Raw genomic sequence first — 13,080 nt, 5'->3', positions numbered from 1 at the left:
ATTGTGGAGTGGAGTTAATTACTCTTCATAATACAGGTGGAAAGTTAATATCTCAAAAATACATAGAGAGCAGGAACAGATGAGAAAGCATTATGCAGGTGAGTTTATAAGAGGGAAAAAGTCCAGGGGGGAATATAAGTATTCACCAGAGATTTCAATTAAAATATTCCTGTGATTCTATAATTAAAGAAACCACTAAAAGTACAGCATGCTGGATAGATGAGGTTTCCTGTCAAAATATAGAAGAGAACTTGCTTCCTCGTGAGTTGGTTTGGATCTGATAGGGCCACCACAGGCAATGCGCCTGAGTTACTATAAACACCCACTCCTTTGCTCTTGAAATTAATTTGTGGGGGAAAACACCCCTGAAACATCTTACTCATTATTGAGACATGAATGGCTTAGATGCTGTGAACATTCCGGATTTTCCTGAGCAAGGAGATTCACACAGTGCAACACAGGCAAGGCATACCTGGAGAGAGAGCTGGTGCTGGTGGCAGGCGAGGTTGAACAGCAAAGCTTGTCAGTATTAAGCAAGTAGAGCTCATCCTTTGGATCGTCTTGACCTAGTTCCTGGTGAGCAAGAAGCCACTACGCTTGGGAAGATGAGAGAAAGCCTGGGAAATGTTCAACTCTACTCCCCCTTCAGGGGACAGCTTTTGCCTTTCTCTTCTATTTTCTTTCTTTCTTAATTTACTGAGCTCCAACAAATATGTAAGCCATTCCTGTGTGAATTTCACCAGAGTGTAGGAAGATGTTTGCTTGTTCATGTTTGCTTTCTATCTAGAAAGCTGCGGGCCACAGCCAAGGGTTAAGATTAAAGCTTTAGGATAAAGCAGCAGAAGTAAAATGTTTCTTCAGATAAATTCTGGCCACTTTGCTTCTCTAGCCTACCCAGTGGATCTGCCGTGGCATTCTTACTCATGGGGAATATTCAGAGGAAAGGAATGCTTTGCCCAAGAGAAACTGATCCAACGTAGATGGATGTAGGTCTTTGTTGGTAGATTTAAGATGAGGATGGAGCTAGGGTGGTATTCATAAATAAGGGGAGGAAATTAGCTTATGATTGATTTAGTTAAGGCAATAGATGGGAGAAAAGGGAAGGCTGAGGTCTGGACTTAATAGTGTTAGGAAAGTGTCCTGCACACGCAAATACCAGAAAAGGCCCGTGGGGTTAGCAGCATATGGGATGCGATACAATGTCCCTGAGCATCATGTGCAGACTCAGGGCTGTCTTCAGTGGGTGTCTTAATCTGACCTGGGCCTACCAAGTGAAGGCTATATGTTAAGATTTAAGTCATCCAGAACTTTCAAGTGTCCTATAAAACACAGTTCATTAAACTGTACATGTATATCAGTGAAAGGTTTTCAGATCACAAATGGTTGTGATGAAAATTCAGGCAGCGTGTGGGGTTGGTGTTGCCTATTTGCAGATAATGACCAGCCAAGGACCTTGGAAATTAGGCAACTAGCAGTTCCCCAGAAATGCACCCAGGACAAACTGCTGAGCAACCTCGTGGAAAGAACAGAAGACTGGCATATTCTGGGGACATAGTCTACACCCTGAGAAAAGCAGTCACCATTTTAATGTATAAGCAATTTGACTCATTCTTGCCTAGCTGATAAAACAGGCAAATGTGATGTTGCAGCAAAGACTGTGTTCGGGGTCTTGAATTTCTTTTTCAATTTGGAGAAGCATCAAATTACGGGTAGCTTCATTAATAATTGCTGCAGCCACTGCATCTCTAGGGTGGTTTCACTAAGGTATTTACATATAAAAGTGATTATTCTTCAGTCTCTATGGAGATACAGACATGTGTCTAGCTCATTCTAACTATTAGGACTGGCACTAGATTGAGGTAGTGTGCTACTGAGCTGTGAAAACTCAGAAGGAAACAGAATTATATTTCGACAATGACAAGTAAATACTGCTGCTACTGAAAATTTGATATCTTTGGCAAATTTGGAGTCAATTACTAAAATATGCTGTCCTGTAATTTGGACAATGGAAAACATCACTCTTAACTTTTTCCCAACCCTCATTATAGTGAAGAAAAGGCAATGTGGAAAATGACTGAATTGATTAGGAAAGTAAGTAACTGGCACTTGAACACAAGTAGCCTCTTTCTGTCCAGAATGGAGTTCATTACTTGCCACTGTTCAAAGAATGACATAAAACCAATAAAGCACTCTGTGCAATTTTTCAGTCACTCCTCACCAACTGTACAATTTCTCTGTGGCATCTAGTTCCAAAGACTATTATTTGTGCTATTTGGAAATTCATTATATGTGAAAAATATTTTTATTTTTCCCATTTACACATGCTCGTTTCCAATTTTCTGGCCTTTGTTTTGGTGCTCTGAATTAATAATAACCCTTCACCTGAAGCATTTCTATTGCTTCATGAAAACTGATGCTTCATATAAAATTATCACTACGTTTGGATACATTTTAAACATTCTCAGTGCTGCTTTTAAAATAGCTCACCTTGTGGCTCATCTATTATGTGCCCTGTGACCTATGACCTAGTAGAGAAAGCCTGTCTCCCAGTTCCTAAAGATTTCAGAGCTGTTTTATTTTTCTTTCATTGAATCTTGATGTTATTCTGAACTTTGCTTATTTGACATATGAAGAATTGTATATGAGTTATTTTTCCCAGTGATATAATTAAATTTGCTGACCTTTGTTTTTGCACTGGGTGAGAAGTAACTTTTATCACAAAAAATTGAGAATCTGGCTTCTTCTTGAAACTATGGCATGCTAGTAGTACTTCTGATCTTAATTGTTTTATCCACAACATTTGAAAATTATATGGAGCATTTTTAGAAGAGGTGGGGGGGAGGGGGAGAAGATCACTTTTTACTAATGTTGATTTAATCTGATTGTCTCGTGGGTTTGAAATACCGTAACTTGAAATTTCATTGATAAAACAGGTATTTCATACACACAGAATAATGTTACTTAATTATTTCTGTATCAATGATAGAATGAATATAGGTTTGGCATTCTAGGAAAAACAAAATGATCTCGAAGCATTAACCTTATCTCATGTTTATTTCCTTTATGTTTCATATTCAGCACTACTGAACTGAAAATTAATTATTGAACATGAATGAGGTAGGTCTGTGGTTTTAAAGAGCACTGGACAGCTGAACTCATTGTGATTAGAAATTTCTAAGGCCGACCGGGTATGCTATGGAAATTCAACCATTGGAAATGTAGTGGAGTTGGATGGCTGGCTTTTTCAGATAAGGATGTACTCGGGGAAAACCTAATTATTTAAACTTCAGTCACATAGTAGTCTGGTCTGTAGGATGAAGTTGGGACACCAGTTGGTGGTTCATGTTGTCAAATTATTGAACCTTTACTGTATTCCAGATCATGAAAGCAGGAAGTTACAGGTGGACATGATGTACTCATGAGTGCTCCACAGACATTCTCCCATTGTACCCATGCCTTCAGCCCTTTTGCTTTTGTTTCTAGACAGGGTCTTGTTAACTTTTCTCCATGTTGGATTTGAACTTGCAGTCTTCTTGCCTCTGCCTCCCAGGTAGCTTAGATCACAGGTATGTGCAACCACAGCTGACTTGAATATGGTATATTCTGAATTCACCTAGCAAGCGATTTAAGTTGTATAGCTAAATCAGTTTCAACCCACAGCAAATATGTGTACAGTCCCAGACTCATGGTGAGGACCACTGTGCTATGACTAGTAGCTTGTCTCTGTTTGATCTCGACAGGAATCGTTCTTTTATTAGTCTGTTCTCAACTGTTTCTGCAAGCATTTGCCTCCCTTGGGGAAGAATTGATATTTGTCATGAAAGAACTTAGCTTTTCAATGTTATACACAAAAATTGGTCATCTATTTAAATATTTGCTACACAGCTTCACAGATTCCAGCAGTGTAATTCTTCTGCTCTGCCTGTATTTCTAATTGTCATAATTGGTATTTGTCGGGACTAAGTGGAACTGACGCTAGAGGAGGAATTCAGGTGGCACAGTCCATTGGGAGTAGCTGATGTGCACACTATCTGTTGAGAATGTCAACTTTGGAGTGCTAAGAAACAGATATGTATATATATATATTTATTATCAAACTGAATTACAGAGAGGTTACAGAAGAAACAGATTTTTTAACCCCTTTCCACAGACATTAGTTCATTGGCTGACAAATGCCCATCAAATGTAAACAATTTTCACTGTCCCAGTGTCTGCCTTCTACAAAAGGAAATCTGAATTTGAGATTTTTAATTGGATGTAGTCCATATAATTCATTTGCCATTTGTGAATGTCACTTGTTTTCATCAAGACCACTGATTTGTAAAAGACTCTTCAGATCATATTAATATTATGAGAGACAAATATTAAATGAGAACCTCAATTTCTCTGACTCCAGATGGCACAATAAGCATACTAGCTGATCTCCCTTCATTTAAGATCTAATTAACAGAATAACATGGAAAAAAACTTTAAAAGGAATAAATCCATACCAATGGAGAGAATATGATGTAGAAAGGTTATTAGCAGATGACAGGTTTTGACAAATTTCTGGAAAACTCAAATGGGAGCATTTGAACAAATAGAGCTGAAAGGAGGGAGTAGCTGCTAGAAGGCTCAGGGGGCCACCCGCAGAAGAGAGACAGGCGGTCTCTCCTTGCAGCACTCAAGGATGCTCCAGACCTGGGACCAGATGCTGGTGGGAGAAGAGGCTGAAAGTGGTGATTAATTGAAACTCTGTTACAGAGCCTGTGCACTGGAAACCCAATCCCTCCCACCCTGGCTTATCAGCGTCCTGATACGGACCCTGAGCAGAAAGGAGGCTCTTCACGGATCAGAGAAGATGGGGGCTACCTAAGTGGGAGTTGGTCTCCAAGGGATATCCCATTTTGATATTTGAGGAGGTCTAAGTCAGTGCATGTCCGTATGCTTTCTACTCTACTACTTGTTAGCTTTAGAAAGGATAAGAATAGACCACCAGATACTTCAGAAAATTATCACTATGACTAAGACAGACCCAAATAAATATACAGATCTGATCACAAAGGAAAAGGAGAAAAAAAAGAAGATAGTAAGCAAGCAGATAAAGATCCTATAAATAGACACAAAGAAACTCCGATGGTACCCATAAAACAGAAAGGACCATTAAGAAAAAAGATAATTATGGAAACTAAAAATGATGATTACTGCATTCAATAGAAGGCTTAGTTAAGATACTAAAATGTATAGGGCATGTTACAAAAATACTACATATAGACAATATCACACAAGTTGTTTTTTTTTTTTTTGGCCGGTCCTGGGCCTTGGACTCAGGGCCTGAGCACTGTCCCTGGCTTCTTCCTGCTCAAGGCTAGCACTCTGCCACTTTAGCCACAGCGCCGCTTCTGGCCGTTTTCTGTATATGTGGTGCTGGGGAATCGAACCTAGGGCCTCGTGTATCCGAGGCAGGCACTCTTGCCACTAGGCTATATCCCCAGCCCCAAGTTTTTTTTTAAAGGAATGGAGTTGGTAGAAGGGTAGAGTAAAATGAAACAAACATCTTCAGATATTTTCAGGAGAAAACAGTTTTGAACCTAGAACCCTTTACATAGATTAATTTTTAATGAAGTATGAAAGCATAATTAAGACATTTTCCTCTCTGGAAAGATTGAGGCTGGATGCTCAAGCATCTGTCCTAATGGTGCCACTTCAGGAATATTACAAGAACACAAGGCCAAAACCAAAGAGACTCAGACATGGTGTACTTGTGATTGTGGATGCAAACTCTGGCCCAGCAGAAACAAATATGAGTGTGATGGCAACTGAGAGTGAGGAGTGCAAGGTACATCAGGACATCTTGAGTTCTCTGAAGAAAAAAATAAAAGGTCATCCAGATATTAAGAATTGATTACAGCCGGCTACTGGTGGCTCATGCCTGTAATCATAGCTACTCAGGAGGCTGAAATCTGAGGATCATGGCTCAATGCCAGCCCAGGCAGACAAGTTTGTGAGACTCTTACCTCCAATGAACCACCAGAAAACCGGAAGTGGTGCTGTGGCTTCAGTGGTTGAGTGCTAGCCTTGAGCTAAAGAGCTCAGGGACAGCGCCCAGGCCCAGAGTTCAAGCCCCATCATGGACTGCCCCCCCTAAAATAAATAGGATTTCCCATAGGAAGAGGTAATAAGTGTTATGGGGCATCTGTCAAAAAAAAAATCTAAAGATAGCTACAAGCCAACTAAAGTTATCTGCGGGTTGAGGTGGTGGCCTGTGGGCGAGCCTTGCCTGGGGTGCTCATGGTCTATGCCGGCATCTCAGCCTCAGCTGCACAGTGGGGTCCCCTGGGGAGAAGGTGCAGTCTTGGTGCTCAGCTGATAACAGGTATTTAAAATCTCCCAAGCACCCCCAGTATGCAGTGAGGTCAAGGGCTAACTATTCTGAATGCAGCCAGCTAAATTTTGACTTGATTTTGAGGGACTGAGGCAATAATAAGGAAACATTGTCATTTTGATTTTCATCTTAGGAATAAAAAGTATGCTTTCATAGAAATAGGAACTCTTTTTATCTCTGCTGTATAGTTAACTATATTTACATGAAGAAGACAATTTCTTCCTTAAAGTTTTAGAATCAGTTTTTGTATATGGTATGATAGAAATTGTTTTAGGAAGATTGTTTGATTGACCACTTCACAGGACTTCAGATATTTTTCTGGCAATGCCTATTTTGAGACATCATCGTTTGCTGTGGACTAATATAATTAGGAATAGTGTCACCTTCCTCCATTCTCTTTCTTGTTCAGATGTAAGTTTCCTCAGAGACAGCCCACTGTACCACATAAACACTCAATCACATATGAAAGAGAAGCCTTCACTATGCTTAGGGCTTTAATTTGTCCTCAGAACACTTATCAGCAGCTTGCTTGATGCATGCATCTGCTTTTACCTCTTTTTCTCTACTTTTCTGAACAATACACTCAGTGAAAGGCTGAAAATTGAGTAATTTTCACCTCTTGTGTCAAGGATGGATAATTTTGAAGGCACTGCATTCCTACACAATCAATACATGGATTAAGCTGTAAAGACTGCAAGGGCATGTCTGTTTTCTATCACCAGTTATGATTGCTAAACTGAAGTACAAATGTGTATGAGCTCATGGTAGGAATTGGGTAAGACCTGGACTTTGGAGCTCTGCCATAGAATAAATTCTCAGTTTCCTATAAAGACTCTGCTATAATTCCTAATGCTAAACTTGACAGTAATTTGGTAAAACTTTGCACTATATTAGCTTGGTTTCAGTAGTGATTATGAATATATGCAAGGATTTGACAAGTCTTTGCAAGTCTGTTACAAAGGAAGGTCAGTTAATTTAGTTAATCTGAGGTTTCTTAACTGTTTACATAAAATGTTGTTCATTAATATTCTATAATTTTCCAAGTCCAAACTTACTGCCTGTGGTGATGCATATGATGCATCAAAGTTCAATCGGATGTCAAGAAGTAAAAACCGATAAAATATTTGAACATGAGTCCATTCACTCTATGAGTAAATGAGAAGTTTTTAGATTATAATAAAAATAATGCAGGAACAGCATGGGTCAAACTTTTATTTAACTTATCACCACTGTACCTGATATGATGAAAAAGCTGATTGAAGGATTATATAGAAATTCAGATTTATAAGGCCAGTGGAAAAATAAATTTGAAATTTGAAATATGTTACTAAACATGTTAGTGTCCTACAGAGAAATAAAATGATGAGCTTTGAATTTTGCTTTTTCTATTAAACAGGAGAAAAAAATCAAAGCTCTTGCAAAGTACTTTCTACAAATCAGCCTCTGTTTTCACATATGAGTCCCAGTCAATGAATTATGAATCAAAATTACATTCTATGAAAGAATCAAATGATCATTAGCAAGTCTTGATAAGGAAATCCTTTAGTAGGACATTTTTAAGAAATTTAAATGCTTTTCTTTTTGTTGATTTCCAAGTTTGGTTTATGTCTTCCCTCTGAACACACCTAATCTTTAAGTATTGTGTGTGTGGGAGGGACAGCTTAACTCAAAAGAAAGGACATGAATTGGAAAACCATTGATGACATACCAGACAAGAATTTGGGAAAAAGGTCAAGAGGCATCTCATCTTAAAAGTAATGAGGATTTCAGTTTAGTCTTACTCCCTTAGAGAGCCAATGTTGAATAAAATAACACTCAAAAATACTGTCAGCATCTCAGATATGTTGGTAAACACAGCCTTTAAAAAATAAAATCAATTACTTTATTTATATGGAATTTACTTGTATGCTAAACAGTAATAGTAATAATAATACTTCAGGCCAGTAGATTGTGCTCTATTCAAAGTGCAAAAGAGAATTGAGCTTCTCCTGTTTGAGATGTTTGCCTAAAGGCAATTTCATATATTTCCTTGTTTTGGGGTTCTGAGAGGATCAAGGCTGAGGCTTGAAGCTCCCTTGAAGCTCACTGTTGGGTTCTTTGTGAGATTTATCACACTGGTCCCATTAACTGCCCACAACACTCTCCCCTTATTTGCTCCATTAGATTTTGTGGGTCAACCAGACTCCTGTTCCACCAGACTCAACCACAAGATTCTTTATCAGAGTCCCAGTAAAATTCCAAGAACTGTTTGGACTTGGAATTTTAAACTTCTCCACCTTCATTTGTTCACTACCTTGACCATTTTCACCCAAAGAAATCAGCAAAAATGTGGCTGGACCAACTTCAGTTTCAAGATGTTCTGTTTCACATAGGCTTTCCACTTACCTACCTGAACCACAGACAGTATTAAAAAGAGTTTCTCTAGGAGTTTGTTTTGCTTCCGAGTATAAGAAGTACAATAGGAGACTCTTGAGTACATAATTAGCAGAGGCTGACATACTGTTCCCCGAGCCATCCAGCGTACATCCTGTGCCTCTTGTCTGTGTACCTTGTATATACCACCAAGCAACCCTGTCAAAAATCAGAATAGAGTGGCTTTCTTTCAGATACAGAACATTGACATATGTTGTCAGTTGGAGAGTTTTTTGCTCTTTCGTGATTCCATAAACTCTTCCTATGGCAGCGATAGTCATAGCAATAGGTCTCCTAGGTCTTTTAATTTATAAGTATTCAGTTAATATATAATATATAAGGAAAGAAAAAAATCCTTTCCTCCTTTCACTAGTTTCTTCTTCCTTATATTGGGGGCAGTTTGTGTTTTCTTTTCATCCTTCTTCTTTACCCATCCTTCCTTGACTAGTTTCCTTAGGCTCATTCTTTAAAATGAGGTGGAATCAAACTTTCTGACCCTTGCTTCAGTGCTCTCAGGCTGTGGTTGACAGACATTCTGTCTGGTGACATGATCATTGCTGGGGACAGGGTCTCCACAGCGCAGCATCTGCATAATCTCATCTGTTTTCCTGGATACAATGTCAACTTGCAAGATGGTGATCAGGCAGAATTCCAGGAGCCAGAATCAAAGCACCTGCATATTGGCGGTGTTGCCAGGACACTAAAAGGAATGATGGGATTAAAAAGTGCTGTCGTCAGCTCCCATAATGAAGATAAAAATGACAATTAGCCTTGTGGTAATTTGAATTAGTCAACTAAATCTTTGTTGTGCTCTGAGATGTTCCAGCAATAGATTTTGAATGGTTAAATCTGTTGGGGTATTGTCATTTTAAGAAATGAAAGGCAATGGAATTTTTTTTTCAAAATGAAAATAAATTGACATAATTTTACACATAGAAATTTGAGCCTGTGTAGAGCCTGAACATTAGGCATGGCCCCAAGGAAAATTCATTACGGAAGTTCAGCTCTTCAGCCACCAGCAGGACATTCTGTTCTAGTTTTTCTGCAGCAAAGTGATCAGTGTTATCTATATGCACCTTAATGTGATCTGACTTTAAGAAACTGACCCTCTTCAATGTTGAAAATTTATGGTCTTTTCACTTGCAAGATTGTTATAAGATTATAACTATTTAACATTTAGTATTGATATGAGCAGTGAATGTGAAGGAGGCTACTGAAGGGCACATTTGTTTTCCTACACTATCAATGAAAGTTTTTAAAAATCAGTGTAAATTACCATATGATTCAGGAATCTTAAACTTGGCTATATGTACGCCAGAACTGAAAACAGTATGTCAGAGAGACAGAGCACTTCCATACTCAATGCAACATTACTCACAAGATATAAACAAAACTTAAATATCTATCAACAGATGAATAGATACAGAAAATTTGCTCTGTAGACCACAATTATTCAGACATCAAAAAACGGAAATTCTGTCATTTGTGACAACTGACTTGACCGTGGAAGACATTATGCTAAGGAAACAGGCCAAGTTCCTAAAAGCAAACACTGTATAATCTTTATTGACATGTGAAATCTCAAAATGTCAGTCACTTGGAAACAGGGATTATAATATCAGTTATGAGAGTTGAGGATGGTGGTCAATATATGGGCAAGTTTTGGTCAAAGAGCATAAAGTTTTAATTAAACAGGAGGAATAAGATTCAAAAGTCCATTACAGATAAACGTATGTACAAGACACAGGGTATCAGAATAGAAAACAGTGACTACAGGAGATAAACCCTAGGGAAAAAAAGAAAGAACTTCATATAGTACATTAAAAACAATACCACCAACCACAAAAATACCATCATGCTTTCATATCTTGGAGTTCATTTGGTTAGCATCATTTTATACAGTCATATGTATATAGCTATTGAGCTATTGTGATCTTCTGGGAAGGGAAAGGAGATAACAAAATGGTGAAACAAAGGATAAAGAGTGAACTGATGGAACAGTGATACTCACAAGATGCTATATTGGAACTGAACTCTACAACTTTGGTGGGGGGAGTAGGGGGGCAGAGAAAGTGGTAGAAAACGAGAGAGGGAGTAAGAATGTTCAACTAGAAATGTGCTCATTACTTGTGTAACTAATCCCTCTTTATATCACCTTTACAACAAAATAAAAGTAAATTTTAAAAATTCCATTATAATCATTATAGTGAGTAAATACATAGTACGTTTGAATTGCTACTATCATAGATTTTGAATGTACTCACCACACACTTGGAATGGAAACTGAAGTCATGGATAAGTTGGGCTTGGTTTAATCATTCTGTAATGTACACACACACACACACACACACACACACACACACACACGCAAACATCATGTGAGTTAACAAAACATGCTGTTTTTATTAATTAAAACTATATAAATTTTTAAAAGTGAAAATACAGTTGAATGTTTGAAGGTATTTGTTAAAGATTGAAGATAATTAAACGTTAATCCAAAGTTACATGGTTTATCATATTTTAACTTTATACATAGGACCCAAAGGATGTGACTCGAACTGGGAGACATAAAGTAAGGTTTAGGCATTTAAAATTTGCAATTGAAAGTTGAATTTTAATTTGGATAGAAATGTTAAATCTCAAAACCTAAAATATTTTTCAGTTCTGGTTTTCTCAAGATCATTTACAATGCATCTTTATTGTAGGTTATGTTTATTCTATCATTTAATTGTAAAGCATAAGGTACTCCTGTGAGATGTGTTTATTTTTCTTGGCCATTTCTTCCACTAATTCTTACAGTTTGAATCCTGACAGTTAGTTTAAATTTATTCTCTAAAAAGAACTCTCTTAACACTTATCTCTCTTCTTTTTTCCCACATAGTCATGGTGTCTATCATTTGCACTAAGATGACGGGAGGTGGTTTCTTAGAAGTCAGGCTGTGGCTTGTTCACATGGTTTTTACATTGGCTCCTTTCTTTTCTCCCAGGAATTACTTACGTGTATTTTTTATCTATCAGTTCTTAGGGGCCTGACACTTTTGTTTCTTTCCACCGAATATTCCATTGAAGGTTGATGTGGACAGACTTGGCAACTAGAAACAGCTTCTGCCTCCAACCAGGCTATGCAGACTATTTCTTCACTAGTTGTGCTCTTTCATTTGATTTCTCACACCAACTCTTGTCAATTTCTTGAATACCTTTTCTTGTATTCTCCAAGAATCTGAACTCATTGCATGTGGATCCAAAAGGAAAAAGATAAGACCCCTTAATCTTATAACTAGATGAAGTATGCTGAAATGGACTGCAGGAAGCTCATTTTATGAGGCCCACAGAGCAGAACAAGCATTTAAAATATAATAAAGATCTTTATGAGGCCCACAGAACATGACAAGCATTTAAAACAGAACAGAGATCCAGGCAGCTTGATTTTATGAGGCCTTGATCTTGTAGGAAATCTGAAAACTTCAAGAAAAGGAAGATACAAATAGTTAACTAATATGAAAGTGAACATTTATTTTGAATAACAAAATAAATTGCAACAAACAAATCACAAACTTTACCTAGCTAACAACAGAAATCACAGAATAAAATCACTTGTTTTGAACTAAGTACTTACCTATACTCTCCTCCCCGTTGGGTTCAAACTTTGACCCTTCAAGTGACAATGATTGACAATATGATGCATAAACCTTAGAGAGAGATCATAAAATTTTTATTGAAATTTGCCTCTATATTATTTTTGCAACTTAAAAATCTTCCTTAAGCTTTATAAAGAAACTTACTATTGTGATGTCATGTATTGCTTTAAATATGGGAATCAAGTTTTACCAAAGCGTTCTTTCCTCTGGAGATTGAAGATTTGGGGGTGTGTCCCCAGCCTGGCTTCTCATTTTAGACCTATATCTCTGTCTCCCCCGTCTTGAAGCAATACACCTGTTAGTTTGAGTCTTAGCAGTAAGTAAGTTAGGCACAGGAGTCGTGGGCCTGGGGCCCATCTCCATAAAGCCAGCTAGTTGTAATGCACCTACTCATAGACAACACACCCATCCCTCTATGGGGATTGGATTTAGACCTAACTGCTCCTGGCCCAACCATTTCTTAGTCACTACAAAGGTGATTCTTCACAGCCAGGGTGCTCTAGTCTTAGGGAGCTGGTGTACCCAGGCAGCTGTCTTAACTAATTTCGATTAAAGCATCCTACTTCAGCAAATCCTACAAAAACACATAGAACACATTGCTCAAAGGGATGGCTCTGATGTATAAGCTTCATTAGCTGGTTCATTCGCAGCTGAGTTAACTGAATG

This window comes from Perognathus longimembris, chromosome 25 (genome assembly GCF_023159225.1).
Source record: "Perognathus longimembris pacificus isolate PPM17 chromosome 25, ASM2315922v1, whole genome shotgun sequence".
Lineage (NCBI taxonomy): Eukaryota > Metazoa > Chordata > Mammalia > Rodentia > Heteromyidae > Perognathus > Perognathus longimembris.
The sequence above is the reverse complement of the archived record's forward strand: the minus strand, read 5'-3'. Positions refer to the sequence as shown.